This window comes from Phoca vitulina, unplaced genomic scaffold (genome assembly GCF_004348235.1).
Source record: "Phoca vitulina isolate PV1807 unplaced genomic scaffold, GSC_HSeal_1.0 scaffold38, whole genome shotgun sequence".
Classification (NCBI taxonomy): Eukaryota; Metazoa; Chordata; class Mammalia; order Carnivora; family Phocidae; genus Phoca; species Phoca vitulina.
The window spans coordinates 2,777,852-2,795,674 of record NW_022589741.1 but is presented as its reverse complement, the minus strand read 5'-3'; the positions used below and the strand labels follow the sequence as shown (position 1 = coordinate 2,795,674).

At 40.2% G+C, this 17,823-nt stretch overlaps 1 long non-coding RNA gene across 3 annotated transcripts in view; it reads right to left on the bottom strand.

Annotated features, from left to right (window-relative positions):
• LOC116647053 overlaps positions 1-17,823 on the bottom strand; it is a 148,330-nt gene that overhangs the window by 31,583 nt on the left and 98,924 nt on the right. For 2 of the 3 annotated variants that reach the window (XR_004302266.1, XR_004302268.1), the window contains exon 2: positions 2,484-2,639. This is a non-coding gene — a long non-coding RNA (uncharacterized LOC116647053). Of the gene's footprint in view, positions 1-2,483; positions 2,905-17,823 lie in introns of those variants that run through there. The other variant, XR_004302267.1, reaches the window with a different exon arrangement.

The following is a 17,823-nucleotide window of genomic DNA, read 5'->3' as shown; positions in this document are numbered from 1 at the left end:
CTCCCTACATCCTTACCCTTCTTGATTATTTTTCCACAGGACTGATTACTTATGACACACGACATAATTTACTACTTATATGTGCATCTCAACCCATGAGAATATAAGCACCACGAGGGCAGTGATTTGTTCTCTGTTACGGGATTCACAGAGTTCAGAGCAGTGCCGGGCACAGAGCAGACCCTCACTTCTTGACTAGATGAATGAATCCATGTACAAAACGTGATGTTGTGGAGCTCTGGAGATAAAATACGTATTTTTGCAAATGGCTTTGCAATACAAACTATTTTCTTGGCAATACAAAACTTAGGGTTTTTTGTGGGTTTTTTTTAAGTTAGTGATTAGTTTGTTGGTTTTTTTTTTTCCTATTTTATCAAACCTACTTATTTTTTTTTTTTCTAGATTCTTCTCTGGGAACATCTATTATTTATGTGCTAAAAATTCGTAATACATTTTTTCCTTCACAATCAAACATCATTCCTTCCATGAACAGTGTTGGTGTGATTGTTCTCTGCCTGATGTTATAGTAGCTGTCAGGAATGTAACCATGAACAAGACAGACAAGTTTGCTACATCCACGGAGCTTACTTAATATAGATAACTAACACACACAGCTAGTGTCTGAATGCTTGTGTCCCACAATTCATGTGTTGAAATCTTATTGCCCAGTGTGACGCTATTAGAAGGTCTCTGGGAGGTACTTAGGGTCACGGGCTGGGCCCTCAGGAATGGCGTTAGTGACTGTATAAGAGGCTACAGGGAGATCCCTGACCCCTTCCTCCACATGAGGATTCAAGGACACGTCTGCAAGGGCCTTCACCTGACTGTGCTGGCACCCTGGTCTCAGACTCCCAGCCTCCGGAACTGTGGCAGTCCATTTCTGCTGTTAACAAGCCACCAAGTCTATGGTACTTTGTAGCCCACATGGACCAAAACACATGTCAGGTTTTAAACTGAACTAAGAATCTTAGTCCAGCTCTGTTCCTCTTTCTAGAAGCATTGTGCTGATGGCTGGCACTTCCATGCACACTCTTGTCATTGCCAGAAACCTTGCTTCGCAAGTTAATTTCTTCTTATTTTTCTCCTTTTACAACAAATTGGTCACCGACACTGCCAATTCTACTTCCTGACTTCCAAATCTCTTCTGTTCTCCCCATACCCACTCTCACCGATTCATGTCCAACAACCTTAACCTTCATCGGAAATAGTGCATAGACTCATCCCTGGTCAACCTCAACCCACATGTGTCTCCTTTGGAAATGTAACTGGACTTCCATCAGAGAGACTGCTCTGTACGGAATGTCAGCCATCGGTCTACTAGCTCCCTGTCCTTCTCAGAACCATATGCAAACCTGGTCTCACAATTCACACACTCTGTTGTGCCCTCACTCCCTTCAACTTTTCCTCTTCCATCTGGAAGCCCATCTACGATGACTTACCCTTCCCTGTGTCATGCTCTCTGTGCGTCTATGTGTTCTAGGTGCCCTTCTGCGTCCTAATCTCATGCCCAGGAATGACCACACCCCCCATTTCCAGAACCCTTTTAGCTGTCTAATCCCTGATTATGCCTCATAATAGTAGTTTAATAATAATAAAAAATAGTCACAGTGGCAGTATGTGCAAACAGGAGAAAAAATATTCATCTTGAATGTTTTTATTTATGCTAGGAACTTGGTAAAACATTCTATAAACATTTCTGCGCTGAAGATTCAGCTCAGATACCAGCTCCTCAAAGAAATTTTCTTTGATAATTTTCTCCCAACTATTGGGTACTCCTCCAGTATGTTTTCACATGTGTTAAGAGGCAGTATGTATCAGACAGGGTCCACGCAAGACAAAAGACACCACTCCATATAGATGAAGCAATTAAACTTAATATAGAGATTTCGCAGTCTGGTGTTCAAACACTGAAAACAAAAAAAGGGAATATGGAGGAAACATAGGTGATATCTGCAGGAAGCATCTAGCGGTCAATTCTAAGGTGGAGGGGTAGTAAAAGAAGGAGCTGAAGTTATCAAAATCAAAATGCTGCAAAATTAGGATGCACACCTCCGAGGAAGGGGCTCGGTGGAGTGCTGTTAGTGTTTTAGAGCCTGGACATGGCAGTGCCAGTTCCTCAGCGGGTGGGATTAGGTGGGCTCTAGGAGTGATGGGATTAGCCTGGATCAGAAACTAACCACTACTTCTGGAGCGAAGGGTCACTGTGGACAGGAACCGAGAAATGAGTAGGTTCTTCTCTCACCCTGGTTTTCTTATCTCCGTCTTTGCTCCTTAATGGCAGAACCTAACGGGAGGTAGGCTGACCAGAGTAATTTGGAGTTTGTAGAATTCCATCCCCAGTACCAGAGAGAAGAGTATCATGCCTGGCATTGTCCTCTGTTGCTGGTCAAGTTCATGCTGCTCCTCTCTTCTTGATGCTACAATAGTATTACCACCACCAACACCACCACCACAACAAAATAATAAAGAGAAAGGTTGTTTACCTGTGTCATTCAGGATTCAATCAAAAGACAGAAGCCTCTGGAAGTTAGTAAAATGGTGTATGTGAGGTTGATGCTTCTTTGTGTATGACTGGAGCCAGAAGTCCACCGGGCAACTGAAGATGGATTTGAAGTGAAGGGAGCAAGACAAGCTGAAACCTGCAAGGATCAGATAGAAGCCAAGATAATGGTCATCAGCCTCTCACTGTTTCCAAGCCTCCAACTTAGAAATGGATGTGTCCTGCAGGAGAAGCTCACACTAAACTCACACCCGGAGCTAAACGTTCATCTGACCCAAGAGTTGTAAAAGCTGAAGGAGAAACTCTGGCTGGACCTGGAGGAGTTGGGAACTGGCTATTTTCTCAAGCCAAGCATGTGAGTGGCAGCTTATGTCCTTCACTGACCATCCATGTTTAAAAAGCACGTGGCTACTGCTTCCAAATCTTCCAAATTTCATGAAAAATATCTCATGTGCATGAAGCTAACTTGAAAATTTGCATGGAAGGAAATTTTGAGAAACCTAGTTCTAGCTTAGCTAAATGGATGTAATATAAAACTAAAAATGTGACCTGCATATCAACACTATAAATATGTATGTATATATGCTTATAATATTGATTTTCTCTTCCCTTCTACATTCTTTTTCTAAATGATACCATTCAATTTCATGGTGTTTAGTATCATCTAGATGTAGAAATATTCTCATTGTATATACTCGACAGATTTGTCTTCTAAGTTTCATAGTAATATTTAACTAATTACCAACTCAACATCTCCTTTGGAGCATAATTCCAAAATTTAATTTGCATACATTACAGGCAGACCTCAGAGACACTGTGGGTTCAGTTCCAGACCATTGCAATAAAGCAAATATCTCAATAAAGCGAATCAAATGAATTTTTTGGTTTCCTAGTGCAGACAAAAGTTATGTTTACACTATATTGCAGTCTATTGAGTGTGCAGTCACATTATGTCTTAAAAAAAACAAAACAATGTGCATACCTTAATTAAAAAATACTTTATTGCTATAAAATGCTGACCACCATCTGAGCCTTCAGTGAGTCATAATCACTGATCACAGATCACCATAACAAAAATAATAATGGAAAAGTCTGAAATATGCAAGAATTACCAAAATGTGACACAGAGACAGGAAGTGAGCAAATGCTGTTGGAAAAATGGTGCCAAAAGATTTTCTCAATGCAGGGTGACCACAAGCCTTTGATTTGTTAAAAAGGTATCACCCTGACCTTACTCCTCAATTTTTAGTCTTCTCACACACGTTTAGTAAATGATACATGTGTAGATCCAGAAAGTGGGGAGTTACACTTGATATCTTTCTCTCCTGCAAACTCCACTTCAATTTGGTCACTTAGATCTGTTGACTCCCTCTCAATTTCATCAATTTCTCATCATCCTGTACTTTCAGCCCAAGCTGAGACGCCATCATCTCTCACCTGAACTACCACAAGCATCTCTTAATGTCATTAAAATATGCAAATTCTCCTTTTTTTTTTTTTTTTTTTGTTAGAGGAAATAGTGGGGAATAGAAAGAATGGATTTTGTGATTATGACACTAATCAAATTAGATGGATCAGCTAATGGCATTCTGTAATGGGCATTTCCTGTACTGTTGAGAATATTTAATTCTGCTATAGAAGACAGGAAAACAAATAGGATGGATGGAATTCGTAAGAAGTATTAAGCACAGATAGTAATATACTAGAAAGTAAATGTAAGAGTTCTAGGTAAAACTCAAAGGAGAGATTTAGTATATATAATGAGTAAGACATAACTTGTGAGACATGGACAGAATTCATATGATCTGGTAAATACAGATAGTAAGTTAGTAATATGTGAGACATGCCAAAGATAGAAAAAAATAGAAGATGCAGTAGAACAAAAATAGGCGGCTTAAAGATACAAAGGGATAGAAAGACCCCCATCATGATCACACCACCTTTAGAGAAGAACTTTTTCTAAAGTTTATTTTTTTTATTTATTTATTTTTAAGATTTTATTTACTTATTTGACAGAGAGAGAGACAGCAAGAGAGGGAACACAAGCAGGGGGAGTGGGAGAGGGAGAAGCAGGCTTCTCGCCAAGCAGGGAGCCCGATGCGGAGCTCGATCCCAGGACCCTGGGATCATGACCTGAGCCGAAGGCAGACGCTTAATGACTGAGCCACCAGGCGCCCCGAGAAGAACTTTTTCACATCAAAATTGGCCACCATTTGTTGTCACCCAATATGGTTCCATTCGGATCCTACATATGCTCTACTCGAGAAACAAAAATAAGACCAGAGGCTGTTCAGCAAGGTGACTGGCAGCTTCTCTTGCCTCAAGTGCACTTCCCCTGCAACTCTCGGGCGGGTAGGTGTGTGTTGGTAGATGAAGAGATTTTCCTCTGTGACCCTCCATTGTTCTGACTGCAAGGCTGGCCGTCATCGCCAAGCCATCTGTTGCGAAGGCTGACACAGCAAGAGAGAAGCAGGATTTATGAAAAATGTCCACATCAGGACTCAGGGAGTGTGGCCCTTTTACCCTTCTTGCGCTATCTAAGTGTATTCCCTTACCTCTTTTTGTTCTTGCTTCTTGCTCAGTATTTTAATTAATCCAATAAGCTATGTTATTTGGTCATTTTAATTTGGTCTGAAAGTCTTTTTGTTGTGTGACCTCTGGGACAGCGGGGTGGTTAGTGTCCTTGACGGCTATCACTGTGTCACGGGAACTCCCCACAAAAGGAATACTCAGTGACTGTAGGGGCCTTTGGTCTTGGAAGGAGACATGGGAAGGAGGCAAATGCTTCTCAGCACCATGATGCCACGGCTGTTAACTTTAAAGTTGGCTCAAAGTCAAATTAATAAAATAAATTTACAATCTGTAATGAGACTAAACTATGTATTCTTTGGGAGAAAATTTGATAAACTTGGAACTGGTATGTTTGCCCTCAAGTAACTGGTGAGGAAATCCATCTTTAACTTTCACTGTTGGAGAAAAGGAGGAAAATTCCTCATCTCAAGATAATGGAGCCCCTGGTTTTTACCGGAGTTAGCAAAACCCAGGCAGGAGAAAGCCTCCACCAGCGTCAGTCAAACATGCGAGGCACCGGACTTGGAAAGATCCAAGGAGGAAAAGGAGCCTGGAGCTCACTGGGGAGTTTCAGTTTCTGAAGGAAGGCAAGTCGAAGAAATGCTGTTATGACAAGTGGGCTTTGGAACGATTTGGATTTTGAAGATAAGGAGAAATGATATCAGTGCCCAGCACGTACACAGAGCACACATGGGAACTCCCAAACTAGGGCACACAGGTGCACGCACGCGCATTTGCACCCGCACGCGCACGCTGGGGTGCGAGAGCAGGAAGGCAGGCCTCTCTCAGCCCCACTCTGTCCTGCTTCCGTGGGCTCTCCGTCTCACAAATGTTTAATCCTCTCCTGGAACTCAGTGTAATTTGGGTCTGACGTGACAATTTTCAGGAAAAACACATCCTTGTTTTCTAATAATTTTAGAACTGGAGAAGGAGGGTTTTGGCTTCTTCCCTAACTGAAGAAAACCACTGAAGAGAAGACACCCCCTGAGCATGAGGAACCCGGAGACTCACATTTCATTAGGCGGCAGGTGATATCCTCACAGGCCAGCAGGCAACAGGAAGGAGAGGCCTGCCCAGCTGAACTCCTATGAGAAGCCCCGTCTCCTGATCACATCAGACCCCGCTCCCACCCCTGCCTCTGACTAGTTCTTCAAACAACAGCCAGAGGGACCTTGGATCAAATACAGAATCCTCAACAGGCCCTCCTGACCTCGCTCACTTCATTTCATACCATTTGTGCTCTCTGAGCCACACTCAGCCGAGCGATTTCTCACCTTGGGGCCTCCACACACTCACACGTAGCTCCCTCTGCTTGAAATAATCTTCCTGTCAATGTCCACGGGCCTAGCTCACACGCCTCCTTCAGCCATCCCTTAACAGGTACTTCTGCACAGAGGCTTGTCTGACCCCTAATATAAACTAGATGCCCTGTTATCTACTTGCATTCAAGTTAGCGATTTCTTTCTCCTTCAGCGCACTTGTCACAATTTGGATTAATACACTTCCCAATGTGGATGGAATAAGCTCCATCAGAGTCAGGACCATGCCTACCTTATTCCCATATCACAGCTCCTACCTGACTATGTGAAACAGAACTGGTGCTCAGAAATATTAATGAGATGAGAAAAACTCCCCCAACTAATATAGATCTTCCCCCAAATTATGTGGATTTGCCGATGCCACAAAGACCGGAGAGTATGCTAGATGGGAAGGAAATAAAATCATATGTAGATAATAATTTGAATATCCTTTTTGACTCAAGTTCAAAGTGTTTTATCTTCATGCCAAGATACCAGAAGCACATCATTAGATACACGGTCTTCATGATTCTTTTAAGAGTGTTAGATATTGATAAGGACTCCTAGAATAATAAAAGAGTCGTGATTTGAGAGACTCATTCCACGTCTTTCCAATTCTATTTGAACAAGAGAAAATCTTCTGAACAAAGAGATTTGTAGCTTTCAGCCTGGATTTCCATTCATTTCCATTCAGATCACTGGGTGACCCCTCAGATCAACCCCGTGTTTGCAGGGAGAGATGCTGATAACATGGGGAAGTTTCCTGATGTGGGACCTACACAGTGATCTATGCTACCTCGGAGGGGGTCATCTTGGTGACACGGCTATAATGTTACCTCATGAAGGACTCAGAAATATCGTCCAGTTCTGATTTCTTCCTAGAGTATAACACAGTCAGCTGTGACGATCTCAACTTCATTATATCGCCCTGGCTTCCGAATACAACAAATCATCCCATGACCCCAGATCATGACTTGCTATGCTCAAGACAAAAACATGTCTTATGTATAAAGTGGGGGTTATTTGTATCCTTTAATAATTTTTCAGTCGTTGTTGCTATTGTTTTTAAGTCCAAAACTAATATAAAGTGATATTATATTATGCATCCTTAAAGCTTTCAGTTGTTTGTCTGCTATGAGAGAACTCATCTACCCAAGGGATATGTTCAGGTAAAGCGCACTGACCACTGTTGGGATTTGTGGGTGATGGTTAATTACATTCTTCTGCCTCCCACTGAGTTCTAAGAAGCGCACACACTATTCAGGGAAATAGAAATAAAAACAGCCGCTTTGTTACCCATAAAATTGGTGTCCTCATCGGATTTTGAACACCTTCAGCCTGAAAGTGGGGTAGCGAGCATCCCATACCAGCAGCCTCCTTCTTGAGGCATTCACAGTCCCTGCTGTGCTGAACTCACTTCGCGGGAGAAGAAAGAATGAGTATTTTCTAAGGACATGCCTCCCAAAAACAGGCAAGGAAGAGGTCGGACTGAGTACATGCCATATCATCTTCCAATCCCACAAATTAGAGAAATCACTCTGCTTCCCACAAGGAGAAGGGAACAGAAAGATAGAAGGAGCAGAGTTTTCCTGGTGTTATTCCTTCCTGGTTAGCAGAACACATCCTTTGTAGGCCATTAGAAATCACGGAAGAAAGAGACCATGGTTCCAGGTAACAACTTTCCTCTTTTATCCTAGCTCTCTAGTTTAAACACCTCTTTCTGCTATGAGCTCCCCTGACCACACAATACAGACAAGTCTATGTTATTTCACTTCACCTGAACTCTTGGTTGCTATCTACAATCATTTAGGAAAAAAAGTGGGGAAAAGTGACATTTAAAATTTAAAGGATGGTAAATTGCATGAAAAAAAGAGAAAAAAACTGTGTAACATACACAAAGTAAGCTAGTTTATTCACTAATTGCATTTAAACATTTTTTTTTGTTTTATAGCATTATAGAAAAATATAAAAAAGCAAAAATAAAAGCAATGCAAACAAATTTTGTTACAAAAAAGAAAATTAAAAAAAAAAAATAGCACAAGATTACCTGCCTACAGTGGATACTGAGAAGCAAATTAGTATCTTATCCCTTTTGAAACAATATGGCCCATAGTTAGAATAATTCTCGTTTTCCTGGTTATTAATGTTTTGAAAGTAGCTATCTGTGGGTCTGAACCAATGCCAAACTCTTTCTTTGGGTTTGTATCTGCCTCTGCATTTTAGGCAGGCAGGTGTCCAGGCGAAGGGTTAGACTATCATGGAAAACAGGCAAGTGCAGTGATTGGTAAACAAGTTAAGGTTAAGACTGACAGATCTAGGAATGGTTCTGGCAAAAACTGAAATAGCCACATCTTGAGTGAGAAAGAAGGTAGAAGTGAGGAGGGGCCAGGACCTGGCCCCCACAGGAATCAAGTGATTGCCTTTTATTAGTCAAACTCTGTTTTAATACAACCAAAGAAAACTCATCCCCACTCACTGATGAAGACATAACGTAGAAAGTAAATTCAAATTTTTTTGTTCTATTTTCTCTCCTACTTTAGTCACATTTAATAGACATTTGCTAGCAGAAATGAGGTGCTTGGTACTGTGCTAGGAGCTGGAGCTACAAAGAAAGGGAAAATGTGGTCCCTGACCTCAAGGCACAGACTGCCTAGTGGGGGAGGCCTCTCATGAACAGGTATTCAACCTTCAAGGTGTGCATCTGGGACCGAGGGGCACACACAGAATGGGCAGGAGGAACAGCTAACCCAGACGTGGATGAGCAAGAAAGGCTCTTGAAGTGGAGTGTGGTACAATGTGTCAACGACAGATCAGAAAGGATGGAGAAGATAATTTCAGGTTACAAAAAAAAAGTCCCAACATAAGTACAAACATAGACGAAAGGTGTTAATGTGGTGTTAATGGGGATTATGTCTCTTTTAAGTTGCTGGTTCCTGAAATGTAAGCTGTAATCATGTCTGTTTGCCTGGGACTCAGTCAGTACCTTCCATGAGAAGGAAAGATAGTTTTTGTAGCTGGGGTCTTAGGCCATGTACACAGATCATTGCCTAGATTTGCTCCTTTATTTTATTTTGTTTTTTAAGATTCATTTATTTATTTGAGAGAGAGAGAATGAGCAGGGGAAGGTGCAGAGGGAGAGGATCTCCAGCAGACCCCTGCTAAGCACAGAGCCTGGCTGTGGGGTTCCATCTCACAAGCCAAGATATCAGGACCTGAGCCAAAACCAAGAGTGCACCACCCTGGCGTCCCTGCTCCTTTATTTTTTTCAACATACCATATGCTTGAGTCTCTTGCCCTCTGCATACCCCTCCCCCGCCCCCAACTCTCAGTCTGTTAACTGGTGTTCTTGCCGCTAAACTTCCCCATTCTGTCCCTTTCTTTACTGCAGTGAAGTTTCCACTCTCCCACTACATTTATTTCCCTAAGTCTCCAGATACATGAGTCCCTGGGTCGTCACACTGCTCCTACCTGACAATTCTATCTTTATTAATCTCTACGAATTTGAACTCCAACAGGTTGCATGCCAATCTCCTGGTCCAGACTCTTCCTTCCGGCTCCACCTTTGACTACCTGCATTCCTAAGCATGCAAGTAATAAGCAACTTTAGGAAATGCCAGATTGTAACCAAAGTGTATATCCTCAGGTCAAAATATTGTTTGAAGAAATGTAGAAGAAAAAGCACCAGACCAGTCAAATAGGTGAGGCAGAATTTATTCCAGACTACAGCAGTAGGGGACAGAGACCGATCTCAACTGGGACAAAAGGAGGGAGTGATTTTAAGCACTGGGGTGAACTAGCAGAGAAGTGCTGGAGGACACGGGTGGAGAGGCTAGGTAGTGCATGAGGCCATCCGTGTTTGCTAACTGGAACTTACAGAAGTGAGGCTCCTGCCTTCTCATGGACACTAGAGGACCAGGGCTCTATCTTTCCTGATAACTTCAAAGAGATAGCTCTCAGGTCTTTGAAACAAGACGCTCCTGGACAGTAAAACTGGCAAGACTAGCAAACTTACATTTCAAGGAGCAGGGAGGGAATTCACAATTTCAAGTTTTCTAAATTAAATGCTCAAAGAAAAGAGAGACCGGGGCCTGGAGTCAGAAAGAAGTCTGCCTCAAATGCAGTCAAGCCAAGGGGAATGTTAAGTCTGTCTTGATCAGATATCAAGTTCATCACATGCAGTCCCAAGCCCATAATTCTAAGCATTAGAAGCTGATTTCTTTAAAGACCATGTTTGCTTCGAAATATTCATGAAAGGCTCAGAATCATATTGACTATTGCTGCTATATTTTGGAAAATAAGATAAGCCTCTAATGCAGAGCTCCCCAATAAACTAATAACTGTTGAATCTTAAAGTCTTATCATGCATCCATCTATCTTCAAACAGGGTTATACCAACACAATTCCATATCCTCACATCATGCTTACTCTGGGGGCAACTGGATGAAAGGTACCTCGGATCTCTGTACATTCTTTTCCCTCCTATTTTATACCCTTTATTCGGTGGGCCCTTGTTGAGAATCTGATGTGGGAACCTAGTGTCCTATAGGTTGGATGAGACTTCTGTGTGGTAGGTAAAGACAGAAATGAAATAACCACATTCATCAATGCTGAAAGCAAAAGGTCAGGGGAAGGGGTTTGCCTGCTGCTACAGACTCAGGGGAAGAACTAGGGGATCCCAGTGCTCCTACCACCCCAGAACACAGCAGGAGAGTCATGGCCTGAACAGCTTGCGTTTCCACGTGTGGCCCACAGCTACTCCGGTGTGTATGTGCGTGACCATGTGTAAGTGATAAAATTCACATAAAATAGAATTCATTCTTTTAACCATTTTATAGTGTACAACTCAGCGGCTTTTAGTGTATTCATAGCCTTTGGCACCCTTCACCCCTCCCTAATTTCAGAATATTTTCCTCACCCTAAAAGGAAACTCTATGCCCATGAAGCAGTCACTCCCCAGCCTCTGCCTTATAATCTTTCCATGCCTATTTGAGACACTGTCTGTAAATGGGACCATGCCACACGAGGTCTTTCGGGTCTGGTTTCTTTCACTTAACATAAAACTATTTTCAAGGTTCATCCATGTTATAGTATGTGTCAGTACTTCATTTTTAAAAATTTATTTGAGGGGGAGGGGCAGAGGAAGAGGGAGGGAGGAGGGGCAGACGGAGAGGGTCACAGTGGGCAACCATAATTCTTTGAAAGTAAGATCGACTCTACTCCTTCTGGTATTACACACTTGTCCTGGGAACGCAGGCTGGTGTCTTCAAGACCACTACCAAGTTGGGGATTAAGGGACTAAGTTAAAATGCTATGAAGTATTCTTACTGAGATTCAGCTGCTCTGTTCTTTTTAACTAAGCATTCCCCTGGTTGCTGTAAGCTTTTGAGTAATATTCAGAATTCCAAAAAAGTTGATTCAGCTTTTACCAGTTGATTCATGGCTACTGTTACTGAGACAGACTTTTGGAGCTCCCTACTATGCCATTTTCACTGATGTCTGCTCTGTGTATGCATTTTTGGTAAATTCCTATGAATCCATAATTATTTCAACATAAAAGTAAAAAAAAATCTAGATTTTCCATATATATTTGATGAATTATCAAATGACAAAGGGTAATAAGAAATAAAATACTAATAGCTAAGAAATAAAGTACTATTTAAAATGTGTTTATTTAATACATTCAAAATGGATTAAAAACCTAAATGTGAGGCCTGAAACCATTAAAATCCTAGAAAACACAGGCAGTAACCTGTTTGTCCTTGACTGTAGAAACTTTTTTTCTAGATATGTCTCCTGAGGCAAAGGAAACAAAAGCAAAAATAAAGTACTGGGACTACATCAAAATAAAAAGCTTCTGCACAGCAAAGGAAACAACCAACAAAACTAAAAGGCAGCCTATGGAATGGGAGAAGATGACATATCTGATAAAGGGTTAATATCCAAAATATATAAAGAACTTATAAAATTTAACACCCCCAAAATAAAAAATCCCATTAAAAATGGGCAGGAGACATGAATAGACATTTCTCCAAAGAAGAAGGCCAAAAGACACAAGAGAAGATGCTCAACATCATTCATCATCAGGGAAATACAAATCAAAATTAAAATGAGAGACGACCTCACACCAGTCAGGATGGCTAAAATCAACAAACAAGAAACAAGAGATGTTGGTGAGGATGTGGAGAAAGGGGAACCCTCTTACACTGTTGGTGGGAATGCAAGCTGGTGCAGCCACTCTGGAAAATAGTATGGAGGGTCCTCAAAGAAGTTAAAAATAGAACTACCCAATGATCCTTACCTAAAGAATACAAAAATACTAATTCGAAGAGATACATGCACCCCGATGTTTATAGCAGCCTTATCAACAATAGCCAAATTATGGAAAGAGCCCAAAGGTCCAAAGATGTGGTATATAAATACAATGGAATATTATTCAGCCATTAAAGAATGAAATCTTGCCATTTGCAATGACATGGATGGAGCTAAATAGTATTGTGCTATGTGAAATGTCAGTCAGAGAAAGACAAATACCATATGATCTCACTCACATGTGGAATTTAAGAAACAACAAATGAATAAAGGGGGAAAAAGAAAGAAACAGAGAGGCAAACCAAGAAAACAGACTCTGAACTATAGAGAACACACTGCTGGTCACCAAAGGGAAGGCAAGTGGGGGATGGGGGAAATAGGGGATGGGGATGAAGGAGCGCACCTGTTGTGATGAGCATCAGGTGATGTATGGAATTCTTGAAACACTATATTGTACACCTGAAACAATATTACACTGTATGTTAACTAACTGGAATTTAAATAAAAACCTTAAAAAGATAAAAAATAAAACAAAACAAAATGTATTTATTTTTGCTTCCTTCCAACAGTCAAAATGTTAAACTATATATACTTTGTCCATTTTGTTCAAAAAATCTGGTAGAGAATTTATGAGCACAAACACATCAATTATGTTAAATTTGTTAATGTGGATCTTTTCCCATTTCTACCCTTTCCCCAATCTTTACTCTTTCCCCAATATTATGAGACATTAAGTATATGTTACTATCTTCAAAGAAACATTACTATCAAGCCATGGCTTCAATCCAGATGCAATATATATATATATTTTTCCATCTCTGTAGATGGGAATAAAGTAGGGCATATGTTTTTTAATGTAAAAACAGACAAGATAACTTGAATGCAGCAATTACCTCAGCTGCCAATCAGCATGTTTTTATTTTATTTCCTTTTGAGACAGTGTTGTTTTCTATATTTGTATGAGAAATATTTAAATTGTAGTTTCTCTAAAGAGGCATTTATTTCAAGTGTATGGTAAGTGCTGATTCTGCAATTATTGCTAATTGGACAATTTCCAAGTTGCTTGCTGTGTTGAGAGTCTCATGATTTTGTCATATTCCTTTCTCCTTTATACTTCAAATTTGTGGAATGAAAAATATACTAAACTAAAATTACACTTTCAAATACATCATACTATAACTAAACTACTTTCTAGGCTTTACAGATGGTGTGAGCTCAAAAGTGACAGGTCTTGCAGACCAATGACTCCTCTGAGCCAATGAGGCAGAATCATGTAAAGGTTATTTATGGTACAAAATTTAACTCTACTCAAATAATAAAAAAAAATATTGTTTTCATTTTTAGTATGAACCTACAACATACATTTGAAAATGAAATCAGAATACAATTTTTATTTATTTTTACTTTTAATAAATATGTTTATATTTAAGGTGTACATGTTCTGTTATACATATAAATAGTGAAATGATTACGACATTCAAGATAATTAACATATTCATCTCATCACAGAGTTATCATTTTTTGAATATGTGGTGAGAGCACCTGAAATCTACTTTCTTAGTAAATTTTTGGGATAAATATAGTATATTTAACTATAGTCATCATACTCTACATTAGATCTGTAGACTTATTCATACTACACAATTGGAACTTTTCACCTGGTGACCAACATTTCCCCACACTTGTAACTACCATTCTAATCTTCACCTTCTACATATACAACTTCCTCAGATTTCACATATGAGTGAGATCATGCAACATTTTCTTTCTGTGTCTGGCTTATTTCACTTAGCATAATGTCCTCCAGTTTCATCCATGTTGTCCCTAATGAAAGGATCTTCTCCTTCTTCTTTTTTTTAAAGATTTTACTTATTCATTTGAAAGAGAGACAGAAAGAAAGAGCAGAGAGAGAGAGAGAGCGAGAGAGAGAGAGCACACAAGCAGGGAGGGGCAGAGGAAGAGGAAGAAAGAATCCACAGCAGACTCCTCACTGAGCACAGAGCCTGACGCAGGGCTCGATCCCACAACTGGGAGATCATGACCTGAGGAGAAACCAAGAGTTGGATGCTTAACTGACTAACCACCAGGCTCCCGGTAACGATCTTCCTCTTTATGGCTGAATTTCTTTATCTATTCATTCTTGGACAGAATTTAAGTTGTTTCCATATTTTGGCTATTGTGAACACAGTTCTCAATGACCATGGGAACACATATATCTCTTACAGGTACTGATTTCATTTCCTTTCAGTATATACCAAGAAGACCAATTGCTAGATCATGTATTGTTCTATTTTTAATTTTTGAGAAACCTCCATACAGTTTTCGATAATGTTTGTACCAGTTTGCGTTCCCAACAGTGCACGAGGGTTTTTTTGCTCCACAGGCTCACCAGCCCTTGCTATCTCTTGTAATTTTGATATTAGCCATTCTAACAAATGTGAGGTGATACCTCATTGTGACTGTGATTGGAATTTCCCTCATGATTAGTGACATTAAACACCTTTTCATATATCTGTAGGCCATGTGGATATCTTTGGAAAACTGTCTATTCAGTTCCTCTGCCCATTTTTTAACTTTTTTTTTTTTTGCTGTTGAGTCAAATGAGTTCTTTTATTTTTTTATTTTTTATTTTATTTTTATTTTATTGATATTTTATTTTATTTTATTTTATTTATTTTATTTTGGATATTAACCCCTTTAATTCATACGGAACCACAAAAGACTGAATAGCCCAAGAAATCCTGAGAAAGAAGAACAAAGCTGGAGGCATCACATTTTCTGAAAAGAACGTGTATTCTGCTGTTTGTTGGATGGAATATGTTATAAATATCTATGAAGACAATCTGGTCTAATGTGTAGTTTAAGTCTAATGTCCCCTTATTGATCATTCATTGCTGAAAGTGGTATAGTGTAGCGGCCCCTGGGTGTCTCAGTTGGTTAAGTGTCTGCCTTCGGCTCAGGTCATGATCCCAGGGTCCTGGGATCGAGCCCCTAGTCGGGCTCCCTGCTCTGTGGGAGGCCTGCTTCTCCCTCTCCCACTCCCCCTGCTTGTGTGCTCTCTGTCTCTGTCAAATAAATAAATGAAAATCTTAAAAAAAAAAAAAAAAGAAAGTAGTATAGTAAAGTCTCTACTATTATATTGCTATGTATTCCTCTCTTCAGGTCTGCTAACATTTGCTTTGCATATTTAGATGCTCCTGTGGTGGGGGCATGCATGTTTATGAATGTTAAATCCTCTTGCTAAATTGACACGTTTATCATTATATAATGATATTCTTTGTCTCTTATTACAGTCTTTACTTAAAGTCTAATATGTATATAGATACACACGTGTGTGTGTATATATATATATATATATATATATATATATATATATCTTCCCTGCTTTCTTTTGATTTCCATTAGCATGTAATATCTTTTTATAGCCCTTCACTTTTAGTCTGTGTGCACCCTTAAGGTGAAGTGAGCCTCTTGTAGGCAATATATAATTGACCCTTGTTTTTTTTTTTAAGATTTTATTTATTTATTTATTTTAGAGAGAGATGGGGGGGGCAGATGGGGAGGGAAAGGAAGAGGAAAGAATCCCAAGCAGACTCCCTGCTGAATGAGGAGCATGACTTGGGGCTCAATATCACAAGCTGAGATCATGACCAAGAGTCGGATGCTTAACTGACTGAGCCACCCAGGTGCCCATGAGTCTTGTTTTTTAATCCATTCAGCTACCCTACGGCTTTTGATTGGAGAATTTAGTTCATTTACATTTAAAGTAATTATTTAATGAATATGGCCTTACTATTGCTATTTTATTGTTTCTGTTTTGTAACTCCTTTGTCCCTTCTCTATCTTCCTTTATGATTTGATGACTTTCTGTAGTGGTATGCTTAGATTCTTTCCCCCTTATCTTTTGTATATCTATTCTAGCTTTTCACTTTGTTGTTACCATGAGGCTTACATAAAACACCTTATATTTATAGCAGTCTATTTTAAACCAGTAACAACTGAAGTTCATATGAATACTGAAGCTCTACATTTTTACTCTCTCCTCCCAACATTTTATGTTTTGATGTCACAATTTACATCTCTTTCCTTTGTGGATCCATTAATAAATTATTGTAGTTATAGTTATTTTTAATACTTAGCCTTCTGAGCTCTTTATCAGATAAATCACTTATTGTCATTTCATTAAGATCTGTTTCTGGAGTTCTCTCATCTTTTTTTGTGGGGGGAGAACATCTTTTTCTTCATTTTCCTTGACTCTCTCTGTTGACTTCTATGCCTTAGATGTAACAGCCACATCTCCCACTCTTGACAGACCAGTCTCATTCACCCTGGCCCAAGCTCTTGATTCATTTTCAAACCTCTGTGATTGTCCAAACTACCTTCTTTGTTCTTAGTGGCTCCCAGTAGTTGAGGGAGTGCCCAGACCTGTCAGTGTCCCAGTGGGGGAGAATCCCAGTTAGTACCTGGATGCAGGCTGATTGGAAGCCAGATATTCAGGCAGTTGCTTTTAAAGTATGCAAATAGGCCTCTTCCAAGGAAAAACTGGAAGATAGACACTTTTGTCTGTTCCCTCTGTGCTGAGCTGGTTAAGAACTGTTTCTTCACTTGCTACAGTCCTGTGGGATCAAGGAATAGTCAAGAGGTACTTCCCTTGGGTGGCAGCCACAAAAGCTGGAGTACCAGACATGTGCACAAGCTCTTTCAAGGGATATTCTAGCTACATGGAGGAGGCCAGAGGAAGCCCCCATAAGCCTCCCAGGTGTCGGGGGAGGATCACAGTCATCCTGACCTTCAGGCAGCAGCTTTAAACTATGGAAATAGGCCTCTTGCAGACAGAGATTGTGAGATTAGTGTTTCTGTCAGCTCTGTTCATGCTGAGCCCTGGGAGGAACTCTTTCTTGCTCTACTATAGTCTTGTGGTTCTCATGGATACAAGTTCCATTGTTTTTCAAGACATCCTTTTTGGGGGGCTGTCCTTCAGGTGGGAGTGTTGACAGGTAGGTGCTAGATATTGGGTCTAAACCCTCTGTTTCTCAGGTTGCAGCTGGGAATTGTGAGTTCCCTCTGGATGGTATGTCACTGTGCCAAGGGTGAAGTTTACAGCAAGAGAGTGTCTCAGGCTTTCTAACCAGTTCAGGGTGGGTG